This window comes from Narcine bancroftii, chromosome 8 (genome assembly GCF_036971445.1).
Source record: "Narcine bancroftii isolate sNarBan1 chromosome 8, sNarBan1.hap1, whole genome shotgun sequence".
Classification (NCBI taxonomy): Eukaryota; Metazoa; Chordata; class Chondrichthyes; order Torpediniformes; family Narcinidae; genus Narcine; species Narcine bancroftii.
The window spans coordinates 146517457-146533772 of record NC_091476.1 but is presented as its reverse complement, the minus strand read 5'-3'; the positions used below and the strand labels follow the sequence as shown (position 1 = coordinate 146533772).

The 16316-nt window shown below is 35.6% G+C and overlaps 1 protein-coding gene across 1 annotated transcript in view; it reads right to left on the bottom strand.

Moving 5' to 3' along the window:
• Positions 1-1546: 1546 nt before the first annotated feature.
• Positions 1547-16316, bottom strand: part of LOC138741322 (heterogeneous nuclear ribonucleoprotein R) — a 37937-nt gene continuing 23167 nt past the window's right edge. The window contains exons 12-15 of the transcript XR_011343454.1: positions 8838-8929; positions 4979-5042; positions 3623-3686; positions 1547-2572 (exon numbers count right to left, since the gene is read on the bottom strand). The gene's annotated coding sequence lies outside the window, so the exon portion shown is untranslated. The remainder of the gene's footprint in view (positions 2573-3622; positions 3687-4978; positions 5043-8837; positions 8930-16316) is intronic.

The following is a 16316-nucleotide window of genomic DNA, read 5'->3' as shown; positions in this document are numbered from 1 at the left end:
CTGAAACAAAAGCCCTTTTCAAACTAACCTGTTAATTGGCCGTTGAATGAACTGATTTTGCCATTCATACTGGACCAGTTAACCAGCTTCCCATCCCAGAATTCAGAGCGGCAGAGAAACCCCACCGAGTGCTCCACACCTACAGCCCTTTCTCTGCTGCACAGAATTCTGGAAGACAGGTCCCCCATTACTCTCTCTCCCTGCATCTTTCCATGGTCTTTATAAATTGTGTGCCTATGTGTTTTATTGCTGCTACCATTTTCCCATGGTCCTTTATAAATTTATGAACATTTATATAGGTTGGCAGAACAGGGGGTGAAGGGCTTATACCATGCTGTACATAATGCTTAATTATATAATTAGGCATGGTTAATTTTATTTAAATACAAAATAATACATTGATCAAGATTTAGTAAATTGAACACAAAGTTTATACTTTTTAATTTTTTGTTTCCTCCACATTCCTGCACTCGCGCAAAAATGTCATCAACGCATCACTACTTTGTCCCTGTATCCCTTTCACACTGGGCTAATCAGCACGCAGGCATCAGATGACCCCAGGAATGATATACCCCTACCTAGATGATCCATCCTCAGGGTGATTCGACTCCTGCATACCAATTTGTGTGTATTCACACTGCCCCTTTAACCAGTATATTGGCCGTTAATTACAAGATGCCAATGTGAAAGGGACTAAAGAATAGGCTTAAATCAAACTTTGACAATGCAATTAACTTGATATTATCTCTCAAGACCAGTGGCTACCAACTACATACTAATAAAATAATTCCAACTTAAAATCTGTGGTCTCATTTCCCTCCCTCCCCTTTCCCCCATTTTGCTAGCAGCAAATATAAACTTACAGAACAAATTCTTACACAGAAAGGAAAACAGTATTCCACTGCAAGTCTTCAGTTGCTAGCAGAGAAAATATTGGCAATATTTTTTCTTAAATGGTGCCAAATTTGACACAAAAATGATAGTAACTATAAACATTTTGGGTGCTGGTAAAACATTTTATGTTAATCCAGTCAGGTTTACATTGTGCTCCTTGTATTTTGCATTGTGAATGGAGAGGCATGGACTCATGGGCTGAAATGGCCTGTAACCATGCTGTATGTCTAAATTTAAGATTTAATTAAATTTGTCTGTGACAGATAAGCACTTGGTTCCTTCTAATAAATCTAATAAATCACCAAAAAGTACATCATTTACCAGAACACAATATGTGTCATCCAGAAATCGTGAAAGATAGTCCATGCATACAAATCAATCTTTTAATTCTCCATCATGAGAGGCCACTTCCTGGTTGCTAAGTCTTTGTTAATTTGTTGTTATTGCATTGAGTTACTAGCATAAAGAGCACACAAAACAAACATTTTTTGTACATCTCCATATGCATGACAATAGACAATCCAATTCAATGTTCTGTGTACCAACAGGAATATAATTGAGCTCCAAGCCAAATACAATTTAAAATTCATCTTATTACCCAAAATGTTACTGATCACTATATATAAAATGAAAAACATGAAAGCACTGTAGCAACATTTTAAATTTTTATTAAACATGTACAAATAATAAGTGCCTCAACATTATGGCACTAAGCAAATCTGGGCGATGACACACTGGTGCATATTCTTTCTCACGTGCTGTGAATTTTCTACTTTTTTGTATTAAGTAAAGCAAATATTTTGAACTTGAAAGTGATGGTAATGCTTGGCTCACCCAAGGGATTATCAGTTTAGCTGTAAACAGCGTAAACTCAAAAATACACAAACTATTTTTTTGTTGTTAAGATTACATTTGCAGTGCTACTCAAGTTCTTGAAGTTTAAGATGCACTCATGCAAGTCCCTAAAAACATTTATAATAGTCCACTCCTTCTAAGATGACAGAACTGGAGAGCAGACTGCCATCCTGTGGTGGAAATGGTTTACTTCTCCACAAATTACTCCATTCAGGAAGGTGGGAGCAGTGCTGCAGAGCCTAGTTTGAATACAACATATCAAACTTGAGAATGTTATTACAAAACCTTTCAGAGCTGTGTTAACAGCAAGATGAGGTGGGGAGGGGGGTGATGGATGAACTGCATTGGAATGTCTGATGCATCTGCAAAATTCAAGAGCATTTCTCAGATTTAATGAAGTAAACATCATATTTTAGTGATTAAAGGCAGCCAAACTATATGGAACTTTGCTCAATTTGCCCCTCAAAACAAAAGGCTGATGCATGTTCATCCCTGTGTCTCCAGAAACCCCTGGGTCCACCAGTAAGTAAATTTTGACTTGGGTTTTCAACTAGAAAATATGCCAAGCACAGTCAGTTGCAAGGATATTAAAATTTCAGTTGATACACAAGTCACAGGTGGCACTCCAAAACAAGCATATCAAGCATATTGACTGCTACAGTTTTGCCATAATTCAAACCATCTATATTCTATTGGAAAATCCATCTTGCAAATCTGAAGAGAGCAGATCTTGGATTATTCAGACCATCAAAACAACACAAGGATGTCAAATGAAGTTATAATTGGTCAACTAATCGTCAGGCCTTTTCAAAGCAGCGCAAGCCTAGGAGCAAAAAAAAACAAGGGAATAAGGATAAACATTTCAACTCAATAAAATGTTGAGGCAGGTTTAATAGCAACCTTCAAGAGAATTGGATGAACACTTAGGACAGAAAATTTCAAGCTATGTTTTTTTTTAAAAATGACAATGTGATGACTTCCCTCAACATTTGTTCAAAGATTCAGTTTGTCAAAAAAGGATGCAACAGTACATGCCAGAATGGTTTCAGATACAATTCATATATTTTGCTCAGACAGTTGATTTTTGGCTGAGAGGTTCTGGGTAAACAAATTGATCTCTCCATCCTTGAGAGACTGCATTGCCCTGTGAGTTTATGGATGGACTTGAATCAACTACAGGTTACCTTCATACCTACCTTATCTGTAGTATGGTAGAGTATTGGTAATATAATTGAATTAAAGAACTTAGTATATCACAAGGCCAATTTGGTTTCTAAAACACCAAATTGTTGATGGAAATAAAAACTATGAGTTCGTAATCAGTAAAAGTGATCATGAAAATATCAGATGGGTTATTCAAACAATGTCTTTGAGGACCTACCATCTTTGCATGTGACAATGGCAAGGTACCAAATGTTTTCTTCAGAGAAAGCAAAAAAGTTGATGTTCATAATCAAAAATACTTTCTGTAGACTAAAGTTTCAAGTTTATAAACTAATGGCAGATTTCACAACATCAAAAAAATCACTTTTTTTGTATCACAACAAGTAGATTTACAAAGTGTTTAGGAGTGGTGGATGGAAGTTAAATGTAGCTTCAAAATTTGCATAAATTATTAAGGAAAGAAAAATTACAGGAATATGGGAATGTACCAGTGAATGGACTTAAGCATGTAGATCTGAATGCAGATTAAGATTGGAATAATCAGTCTCTAACTATATGATTATATTTTGCTTTTCAGACCCAAGGAGTTCAAAAAAACCTTTAAATATTAATTCCAACCTGGATACAAGGGTCAATTAAAACCTATAGGTTAAAGTAGCATGAAGGTGAATGGGAATTTCTAGCCAGGCAATAGGTATAATTTACTTACACATAATCTACTGCTGTGGCAAACAATCCTCATGTATGTAAAGCCACTTTCAAATAGTTTGGCACTGTGAAAGAAAAATGGTACATTTTTTGTCATTAACCACTGAAGATTCTTTGTAATTTAAAAAACAATTACAAACTTAATTTCAACTTTTGTTATTCACAGCATGTTGCATTGAGCTACAGTAGGGATCATGGCCTGTAGAATCTCCAGCACAATATTTAGATATTAACACAATACTGTATATGCCACTGAGGACAACAGCAAAATTTCAGAATCAGAATCTTAAACTGTGCCAAGTTTGCTGTTGTCAGTCAGGATAATTGTGGGGTGCCAATTTTTAGCATTTAAAAAAAACTTCAGAAGCCAAAAATTTAAAATAAAAATGCAGGGGATGGATACATAGCAGATCGGTCAACATCTTTTGAGAGAGAAAAGAAGTTAACATTCCACACTGATGTTTCATGTGATTGGACATCCTGATCTGAGAGTTACTTGTATACAGAACAGCTTAGCTGTATAGCACGACACATTTCTAGAGCTGCTGAATCACAGATCCAGCTTCATGAATTCAATCTCACCCTCTTGTGGAATTTACACATCAGTTCTCTGACTGCATAGGTTTCTTCTGGGTGATCTAGTTTTTCCCATGAACTCGAAGATATGCGAGTTGGCACATTAATTGGCCATTGTAAATTGTGCAGATTGCAGGTGAGTGGTGGGAACTGGAGTTGTTGGCAATGCAGGGCGATAAAAGAATGAGATTAATGGAAATGGGTGCTTCAATAAATGAACAGAAGTGCCTGTTTCTGTGGCAATGACTACTATATTAGCACAGAAAAAACCCCACCAGCTTCAAAAACCATTAGTTAATGGTTGAAAGATTTGAACATTGCTTTTAGAACTCCAATGCAAAATGCTCTCAAAATGGCTGGAATTTCTTTCAATACCAGTGACTGACTATTCAACCAGCAGGTATAAAACATACTCATTAAGCTCTTAAGAACTTTGCCCACTGTATGTCAGAAACACAACTGTTTATTCAAACTGATTACTTGATGTATTAACAATGTTTCATGAATTCAGTTGCAATATTAGTGCAGTCAAATTGACTGTTCCCACAGATCTTTAGATTTTGCTTTATACTTTAATGCACATTCAGATGAGGAAAAGTTCATTTTTTTAAAATCAAACTTTTTACATTTTATTTTGAGTAATTCTTCTTCTGGATCTGTACATTTTAAGTGCATCTGAAGAAGATTTTGCAAGATGGTTAATTATCAGCTTCTCCTGAATGCTGGAGTTATGATAACCTAAACAAACACCTGTATGACAAAAGTCAAGCTAAGAATGTACCTGGTGAATGACTGTTAATCCATTTCCTTCGACTTTTTGTTTGTTGAATGTCCTCTCACTAAAACTACAAGACAGCAAAGTATATATTGACAACTCAAAACAATTTGCATTAAAATCTCCATGATCTAACTTTCTCCTCACACGAAGTCGTCCACTGGAGCAAACAAAATAATTTGTTAAATATTGCCCACAATGACACCACATCAAAGAGGGCCGAAGTTTAGCCTGTGCTTAATGGTAGCACGTGCATGGACAAACATGAAACTTAATTCAACATGCAGTTAATTCTCACTCCCCTTTGGCCAGAAAATTAGTGTTGGAAATTTTTTAAAAATAAATTACTGAGAAAACTCAGGAGGTCAGGCAGCATCCATGGAGATAAAGGGATGATGATGATTCCGAAGCTGATAGCATCAAAGGCAAAGGGAAAGTAAACTCTACCTCTGTTCAATCAGCTAGTACAGAAAATGAAGGAAAGACAGGTTAGGGCTCCATCAACCACAATGGAGGTGAACCCACATTTCCTGAAATAGGAAATCCTTCAGTGGAACACCTCACCTAGAGAACAGATGTAGTGGTGAGAGAGAAACTTGATGATGGGCTTAAACCCGAAACACTCTTATATACCTTTATCTTTGCTACATTAAGTACACTGATTGACCAGCTGAGTTTCTCCAATATTGTGTTTTTACTTCAACCATGGTGCCTGCAGACTTCTGTGGTTTATTTTTGAGAGAAAGGAATGGTACCCTTAAAGAGACATGATGGGAGGAGGTGTAGTCTAGGCAGCTGCAAGAGTCAGTGGGTTTATAATAAATGTCAGTGGATAGTGTGTTTCCTAAGATGGAAATAAAAGATCCAGAGAGGGAAGAAGTGTCAGAAATAGTCTTATAAATTTATGGGCTGGGTGGAAATTAATAGAAAAGTTGAAGTGGCAAATTCTGCACAGGAGCAGGAGGGAGCACTAACTTGGTCACTGATGTAACAGTGAGAGTTGGGTAGTGGTGCAAGAGTAGATTTGGAACATGAACAAAAGAAGATACATAGCTAGGGACCACAGGTACACTTCTGATTTGCAGAAAGCGAGTGGAATTGATAGGTTGTTCAGGGCAAGAACAAATTCTGACAAGCAGATGGAAACAGATCTATGATCCAGAAAGAAAAGGCTCTACTGCCTTCCTGATGCCCAATGGAGATGCTTTGGAACTGGACATTTTTGGTGAGGATGAGAAGCCAGGGGGCCATGAAATTGGAAACTGGAGAGCATGCAAAGTATCCAAAATGTAGATGGGGAGAGGGTACGTGACAGAGTTGATATGAGGAGATGTGTCCAGTGGAACAAGAGATGGCAGAAACAATGAGCCATGAAACCACAGAGACAATGGGTCTACTCAGGTAGCTGTGTTTGCAGATCTTGGGTAGGAGATAGAAACAGGTAATATGAGTTTGGGGCACCATGATGATGGAAGCAGTGGAAGGGGGGCCTCCTGAAGTGTGAAAATTTGTGATGGTATGGCAGACAATGGCCTGTTGTTCGTTAGTGGGATCATTGTAATGAGGTGAGGTATCTGAGAGCTAGATCTAACCTCATTAAGGTAAAGATCAGCCTCCCAGACCACAATGACACAGCCCTTGCCTGCCAATGTCATGACAAAGTTGGGACTAGTGTGAAGCAGGTGGAGTGCTGCATTTTTCAGAGGGAGTGAAGTGGGACTGGAGAAGTCAAGGCAGTTGATGTCATGTCAGAAACTGGAAATAAAAAAGTTGAGACTAAATCATTCAAAGCTCAAACCTTTTGTTTAATATCAATGCAAACACACTTGGACTGTATTGCATTCAGTTTTGGTCACCTCATTACAGGATGGATATAGAAACAAAAGAGCAGATTCAAAGAAGATTTACCAGGATGCTGACTGGATTGGAGACTGTGTTTTATAAAGCAAGATTGTCAGAGTTAGGGAATTCTCTTTAGAATGATGAAGGATGAGAGGTGACAAAAGAAGTATACAAGATTATAAGTGGCAAGTCATTGTGGGCAGCCAGCACCTTTTTCCCTGGGGTGACCATAGAAAATACCAGAGGATATCTGTTTAAGGTAAGTGGAGCAAACTAAGGGAAATGTCCGCCGAAATAAGTTTTTTTAAAAAAAAAGAGTGGCGGATACCTGGAATGCATTGCTTGGAGTGGTGAAAGAGGTTAGTACAATAAGGATATTTAAAAGACCTAGTAAGCACATGAATGTAAGAAAAATAGAGGGTGATGGATGTGAGGTAGGGAAAGTTTAGATCATTGAGTACATTGACATTAATATTTTACAAATAGACCATACACATGGTCCAAATATTGTGCCTGTCAATGCAAAAAATACAGGGCCATTCACTGCACCTTGAATATTGCTTCCACATGCAGCAACATTAAGTGAATAAGCCTCACCTGCATGCCTATCTTCCACATTTATACATGCCAAAGAAACCAAAAAATCCCCATTATAACTTACATTTAGGCCTTGCAGACAATGCTCACTACAATGAACCCAGTATTCATTCACAATTGATTTGTTCAGGTTTATTTTTGGAAAGACAAAAAAAAATCAATTTCTCTACTTCGCTGTTGTGACTACATTCTGAACGATAATTAATTTATTCATCTTAACAAAGTCTAAAGTCAACTACAGGCAGACAATTATTTACTCTGCCTGTCATTTAATTCAAGGTTTTGTGATTTCTACATTTTGGTGCAGAAGAATTAAAATTAAAACCTCAATGCAAAAGATAGAAAGTTCACTCTCACAATAAATTGTTTTGGAAAGGACATATTTGTGCTGGTTTGTCTTCCATTATCTGGAAGCAACAAGAAACAGAAACTGCAACACAATTGTATCACACACATAAAAGTCTAATCAAATCATGACTATAAATTATAGATTGGCCATTATGTTAAGAAATCATAAAGTGCAAGATTTTGGATTAAATCCATTTTAACTGGGACAGCATCGACTTTTCAGTAACCACATGTACAAGCAGAATGACACGCATCCATTAACGCGAGTTATTTTCAATGCATTCAATTCTCAAATGAGAAGATTTTCAATTATTCCATAGCGTCTGTTAATGTGACCTAGTTTCCAGAGGGTTACCACCAACAATGACAGATCACTATTTAAATGCTCTTCTTCCCTTTCTAAAATCAATAAAACCCTTTGAAGCTTAAGTTCATCAATTACTAAGTGAGAGAGATTGCCAAATCTCCGTTGTTCAGATAGTACTACGAATTATTTTAAATATTAGAAGTAATCTGTATAGACTTGACAAAAAGCTACAAGAACCTCTGATCAAAACCAGGCAGTCAAATTTTTAGAATAAAACCAGTCTTTGAATAACCTTATAGAATACATTAAAATGTCTGCAGCTGGTTTCTATGGAAACCATCACACCATAATCAATCTTCAAAATATTAATGACCATACTTTAAAATAAAAAATGCAGAAGTCCAGATGGTTTGTTCAATTTTTAATCACTCTGCTGGTCCAGAACTATTTCTGAGGATGTTGACTTTTGAATTAAGGTTCTATATTTAGTTATTCCTCATCTTGCACCACAGAAAATTCCAGGACACACAACTCAAATGCAAAATAAACAATATACAATTTTTTTTTAAGAAATATCATTTAAAAATATTCAAATCCAATTTCAATTTTGCTTATTTTGCCTTATTTAATGGAGTAAACTTTAATGTTCTGCTAAAAAGAAAACAGCCAAACTTTACATTCCAACACAGAACTCTTTACAACTTTTTTTTAGATGAAATTCCAAAATATACTATGAAGATTTTGAAAGACTTGGCACAGAAATGGTCTTACCACATAACTCCAACAGCAGCTTCCTGTACAGCCCCCACCTAGGATGTTGGGTGTCATGACAACAGGTCAGGGCCAGCCTCAACCACGCTTCCCTGATAGTCAGGTGACAAAAGGATATTTGTTAAAACTTAAGAGACTAGAATGAAAATACAATTTGTGGCTATTTACCAGAGTATTTACTAACAGCAATACAAAGAAATTTCTTATTGCCAATACTCTATTTGAATACCTTGCAACCAAACCGCTCCAACTTAAAAAAATTTTTCTTTTTTTTTTAAAAGCTAAAAGGAAAAATATGTGGTTAGAGCTGTTCCATAGCCAATGACAAAGTGCTCGTGTCGCAGTGGACAGATTACAGCACGACTATTCCCTTTATCAATATTAGCCAAGGTAGATTGGCACTAAAATTTTTTTTGGATATAATTTTCAAGTATTTGGAAAAAAAAATCAAGAAAACTGCCAGTCATGCCATTTTGTTCCAATCGATGAATGTGGTACAGAAATTATACTGTTGTAGCCAACCTTGAAATAGGGATGTCACAAACATAACTATTGTAGGTTGTTTATAGCACAATTTAACATTTAATTCTGCACACCAGGTCATACAATGAAGAATGGTTCTCAATAATCAGGATTCAGTGTTTATCCCAGATATGTAAAATTTTAAATGTATGACAGTAAAATAACCAATCTATTGTTACCATCACAAATGACTTCTTTGTTCAACCATATCTGTTTGTGAATGCAACCTGGAACATTACAACATCATGTGTCTGGCAAGAGATTTTCATTTGAATTAGCCAGTTAACAAAAAATGAATGCCATCCCTATTTGGCCATTTTAATATTGCCAGTATATTTTCAGTAATACAGTATTTGAGACTGGCAGATTCAGAAATGGCACTAGCTAGATCAAAAAGATCTCCAAGTTTATGAAGTTAAGATTTAAATTCTCTTTGCATGCTGTTATTCTCAAATGTACATACAGTACTTCATTTGATCAAAATCAAGTAGCATTTGATAAACTTAGCTCATGATGTATCAAATCTGAAAACAAAGTCAAGAGGATTGAAGGTATCAAATTTTAGAAGCCATGAAACAATTAATTTAACCAATATTATTTTTTATACCAAGCGACAACATCTTTAATGAAACCAATGGGAGGCTTCTTCCAATTGCATACATTCTTAAAGATTCAAGGATAGCCTTCATTCCCATTACCAACAAGCATGAAAAAGGTACAAAACTGCTACAAGTGAGTGATCAAAAAAGTAACTAAATGTTCTAAATCTGCTGCTGTAGAAATACACAATAGTTCAAACAGCATTTGTGTTAAAGGAAATAATTTTTTTTGCCCGTTCTTTCTCTCTCTCTCTCTGTAACACACACACACACAAACACCCTACCTTTTTGGGATTAGTTTTTTTAACTTTAAACTGAAAAGTTCACTATGGAAAAAAAAGCTTTTTTATTTAAAAGCAACCAATTTCTCATTCTGATAGTAGGAATATTATTCCACTATTAAAGTACACGAGGCAGGATATCCTCCAAAGCAATTTCAATGCAACTGAACCAATAAAGGTTGGCAGTGATGTGTAGATTGCAACCATTATTTAAGTAGTTTTCCTCAATCACTAAGAGCTTAACTACCAACAGATGCCAGCATAGTTAAACCTGCATACAACATAGGAATAGTCGGCCACTCAACCCTGCTTGCTAATTTAATAATTATGTAATTTCAGATTAGCCATGGAGACACTTGGGCAAAGCTCTCCCTCCACGTTCTTTACGATAAAATATTCTGCGACAACTTCATGCTCATACTGGAATATTATTTTCCAACTGGAAATACAATTGCACAGGCTTCTTGATACAGAGTAAATCTTCAATCTTCGTTTGGGGTCAACGTGCTGAACACAGCTAGAGAAAAGGGGAAAATTTCCCACACCACTCAAACATGAAGTCACCTAGTGCAGCAAATAACAGGCAGAAATGCCACAGCATTATAATGTTATAGTAAAAATTGAGTGAAGGATAAATAATAATGCTATACAAGTACATGGATGAAAGAAAAATAGAGGGTTACGTGGTAGGAAGGGTTTCGCTTTTTTGGTAGGGATATATAGGTCGACACAACATCAAGGGCTGAAGGGGCCGTACTGTGTTGTTGTGTTCTATTTACAAATTAATGGTACATGGAGAAGAGTACGAGACATTAGTATGTAGAAAAACTCAGAAAAATCATCACGTGTATTCTCAGATCACTAGTGTATGAAGCTTTGATATCAAAATAGAAATTCAAATTTCATTTCTTCTGTTGTTAGCTTACTTCTATCTTTTGCACCTTCTATTAAAATTTCTAAATGTGAAGAAATTGGATTATTGACTCAACAAAAGTAATTTCTAAGAAAGGAGTTATTTTGTAGTTTTCAATAACACTATCAAAGGAAAATACATGTTATTACACAATCTCACAGGTCCTCAGATATAGGTCTGCCACTGAACACCACAAAACATTTAGAACAGTTGTTAAGCAGAAACTGTGGCTCATTCTTTGATTTTGCAATCAATTCTACTCCATACAATCGAATTTAATTTTTCCCAATTTTTTTTTTTACATGTAATAAACTTTTTGAAAAGTTTCATTAGTTCAGCAACTTTTTAAAGAGCTCTCTTACTTGGTAATTAGTTTGAATAAACATACAAATCTAAAGCAGAAATAGGCCATTCAATCCCTAGAATTTCATAATATGATGGCCTATCTAATTATACCCTCAACTCCACAGCCCTATCAAACTGTGGTAACCATTCAATCCCTTACTTATTACAAATCTAACAAAAAAAACATGAAGACTTTGCTTCCATCACTTGAGAAAGAGCGTTACAAAGTTTTGAACTTATGGGGGGAAAAAATTCTCATCTCAATAATGTGACCCTCATTGTTCAATAGTGGCCCTAGGTTCACAACTTCCCTGCAAGAGGAAAATTCCTCTCACTGCATCCAAACCATCAAGCTCCTACATGACATTATGTGACACACAAATATACTCTCACTCTGCTCCAGCAAATATAAGCCCAACTTGTCCAACCTTTTCTCACAACTTCCTCATACCATATTAGGCCTGTAAATTTCTGAACGCCTTCTAATACATTGGAATTCTCATCCTAACTTCAATTCACTTCCCAATAAAACTAATTTTCTTAATTATTTGCTTCGTATCCTTTTGAGAATCATGCATCCTGACACCTCGATCCCTCTGAATTTCAGGGCTTTGCAATCTCTCATTTATGCACGCTTTACTTTAACGGCAAAACAGACAATTTCTCATCACCCCCATATTCCAATTGCTACATTTTTCCCTAATGAATCCATGTCCTTTTGAAACATCCTGGTGTCTTCATTACTTATTTTCCGAACTATATTTTGCGCAATGGCTTTGTTGATTTCATCCTGTTGAGGGACAATACATGCCAGTAGTTTAAGCAAAAGTGGCAAGTTAACTTTCTACTTATCAAAATGAAGAAAGTTAAATTGTAACTACCAAAGATAAATTAGTTCAAAAATATAATTGTACAACTTAACTCATTAGAATGAAACACTAGAAAGTAAAGTGACTTGACATTATTTAAGTACCGGCAATTACGAACAAGACAAATACTCTGATTTTCTTCAGCACCCAGAAGACTGGTTGTTGGTTCCCCTAGTGTGCAAGGTAAGTGATAGAATCTGGGGGTGGGGGAGGAGGCAACTTGGCGAGAATGAGGCTACACTTCCAGATGGACAATCAAAAACAGAATGCCCTTGTGGAGGGAAGCTCATTCCTGTATTTCAGAGTTGAGCCACAAGTAATTTCTTTCACTATTCTTCGCTGTGAAGAAGGTAGAGTTTGGTTCTAAATGTTACATGCAAGATCTTTCGGAAGATGATTATTTTTCTACAGCTGTACAACCAGCTTTTGTTTTCATCTGCCAAACTGTAGATATATAGCTAGGATTTGACACATAAGTACCAAATTTTAACTTTGTGACAACCCTGTTCATGGAAATAACGGAGTTTGAAATGAGAGAAGCAAAAGCAATCTGCAATTACACTGCCCAAGAATTTTAAGGTTTTCTGAATCACTATTCCACAGACTATGTTTGCAGATGTCACTGGGTTTAGGTCACATAACAAATGAATTACTGCATTGAGAGCACCATCTGTCACTTCATTCTACAGCACCAAAAAGCAAATAGGAAAACTGAAGCATCTATTCCACAAAAGGAGGGGGGGGGGGGGGAAGGAGATGGTATTGTTCCTTTCATTAAAATTTTTTTTTAATTATTAGGTAACTGATAAAGCATATACTTGTATCACATAAATCTGATTCATAGAGAGTGAAATCAAAACAATATTGTGTGGGTTTGCTTTCTCAGAAAACCAATCAAAAGCATTTCAACACTACAGGCTTTGAAACTAAACTGAAATTTCAAAAATGAAGTAAATGCTATTTTTAAGAAACCATCTTGCAGCAAGTCCATCGCAAAAAACTGGAGTTTGTTGAACTTCCAGCTCAGTAACCTTTTATAAACATTTAGAGAGCAAATTTAGTGGTTTATTTTTTCAGCTTCATATTAAACCACGATTAAACCTTTAAAAATAATTTATGAAAATTCTTAATATTAACAATCTAAAAATTTCTTCTAAAGCCCATTTTAAAATACTATAGAGAATATGCATTCTACACTTCAGGTCAAGTAGTTTTTGGTTTCTTTTAAAAATAGTTTAACATATTCACCTTTATTCTTAAATTAAATCAACTTCAACTATCCCATTACATTACAATCATAAACAAACTTTCCCAGGTACCTTATTCCCACAATAAAGTTTCATCCAACTTTCTATTTTAATTTCCATTGCAATACCCTTACTGTTGATGTTCCAAAATAAACAATTTAACTTTTCACTTTAATAGATGCAATAAAATTATTGCACCTTAATGTCAGTAATAAACTGTATTTATGTCTAAAGATTTACTGAACATCTTGTAATTCAAATGTAGAAGCAGAATTACATTTAGTCAACTATGCCTTAAATATTTTTTAAAAATGAAAGTCAGAATTAGAATTTATTGTCATGAACATGACTCGAAATTTGTTGTTTGTAGTGTGACTTTTATAAGATTAGCCGAAGACAAGCAAATAAAATTTCTGATTTATACCTACATTCAGATTGAGGTAACCATTTTTCAATCCAAGCATGACAAAGCCATAAAGCAATCATAAATATATAGTCTACTCTGAGCCACAGAGCATTTAAGAAATCATTAGAAAAGGATGGTTACATCCACACATACTATTCAAAAATAAACCAAAAACCTAACCTCAAGATGGAATGAGAACTAAAAATCATCCAACATCAAGTTCAATAAAATCCAGATACAAATTTGAAACTGGTGTTAAATAAAGTGGTACTTTCTATGTGGATCAACTGGAGTGTACATAGGAGACCACAATCCATGGCAATGGGGATAGCGTCCAAATTCATACACATTCTACACAATGCATTCTTCACCAACATTCACCATTGCTGAAAGCAGCTAGAATCTGCTGATTCAACATAATTGCAAGCACTCAGCATTTTTTTTTACTGGAAAAAAAATGTATTTTATTCTATCACACCATCTGCTAGGAGTTTGGCCAAAGTGTGGTCACAAAAGAAACCAGCTTATCCCAGATTTTGGGATATCCTATGTCAATTGTCCTCTGCCTGCAGGAACAAACAGTACAAGATAAATCCAGAAAGTAGGGTGAACAAGACCTTGGGCTCAAATGCACTTTCTTGTGATCCCTAACTCCCTCAGTATCACAAAATCTCTCTTGCCCTCCAAAATACATAAATCACCCTCCCTGGGTACAGATTCTAGAGATTACAAACCTAATAACTATTAAAGACCATACCACAGTTCTAAATTCACCACCTTCATTCTCACCTTTCTCTATCCATTAAATCCTCTTTGAACCTTGTACTTCAATGAAACTTCATCACAAAAGTGTAGGCTTAGCTGATTCAGGAGGTATTCCTTTTCATTCCATCAATCACCTTGTCCTGCATCAAAGCCTTTTTAAATGAAAAATGTAGTATTTCAGGATGATCTAGCCAAAGCTCAATGCAGACTTCTCAATTTTAGATTGGATCTCAACAATCCATTTGCATTCCTTATTGTTGCATTTACTAATTTTTTGTTCTTCAAATTGACAACAAAATTGTTCCAGAATTTGATGGCAGCTTTAAATTCATCTCGAGCAGCCATAAATATATTGCCCCCAAAAATTCAAATTGATTCAAACAATTCTAAAATGCATCTTTGCACATGCTCCACATATTACAAAGTGAGCACCCAGGACTCATTTTAAATACCTGGCAATCCACAACAAAACAGTATTCTTGGACACTTCCTGTTATATCAAGAGAAATCTAATTCAGATAGGCTTCACAATTAAAATAATTCCTCTCACTGAAAATAAGTTAACATGTTCATTTACCTAATGAAGGAGACCTTCATATAACAGGGTCAGAAAATCCATCATTAAATGGCAACGGTTATCATTAAACTTCCAGCCACATGAACACTTGAAGCCCTCTTCTCATTAAACCCAAAAACTCAAATTCTGACCCACATGTAGCTTAGTGTAGATAATTGTATACAAACAGTGCATTTCAAGAAACTCTGCAGCTTTGATGGAACAAGTTCACACATAAAACTTCAAATTTGAAAGCAGCACAACCACCAGAATAAATTTTCCAAGTGTTCTGTGCAACAAATTCCATAATTCTAAATTCCTTATCCATCACATACTCTTGGTTATAAAGCTCTTTATTTTCCATAGCAAGCAGTTACCAAGATGTGTAACAAATGCCTGGTACCCACTTGAAAAGACAGCCTACCATCACTAATACATTGATGCAATACAAATTCTCTGAGCTAATTTCATACAATTAAGATGCATCTCAATTTCTCACAAACTTAGTACTGACTTCTGAGAACATATTTAGCCAGAGGCCTAAATATGGCTAGAATACTCAAATAAATGTGTTCCCATTCATCTTGAGAGCTGGTTTTCTCACGATTTACTAAAATTATTTTAAACTATAAATCAGCAAAACGTGGGAAATCACATGCCAACTAAACTACGAAACCGAATCCTCTCACCTAAAACAATTCTTTTTCTGTATTGATCAGGTGGTTACTCCTGTGTGACTAACTGGCAAATCATTCAACAGAAAAGGAACACACAATAAAACTTGATCCTGTCTTCATGCATGGCAAGTGTGCTGAGTAACAACAGAGCAGGCTTTCTGACCCATCTCTCCAACCCAAGGTAGTCAGGGGTGATTTCAGTTTTCCAGGTGACACTGAAATGAATAAGGTTTAGGGATCCACAAAAATTTCAACCAAGCTAATTAAGCTCTTCTAATTTAACTAGAAAAAATAACTCC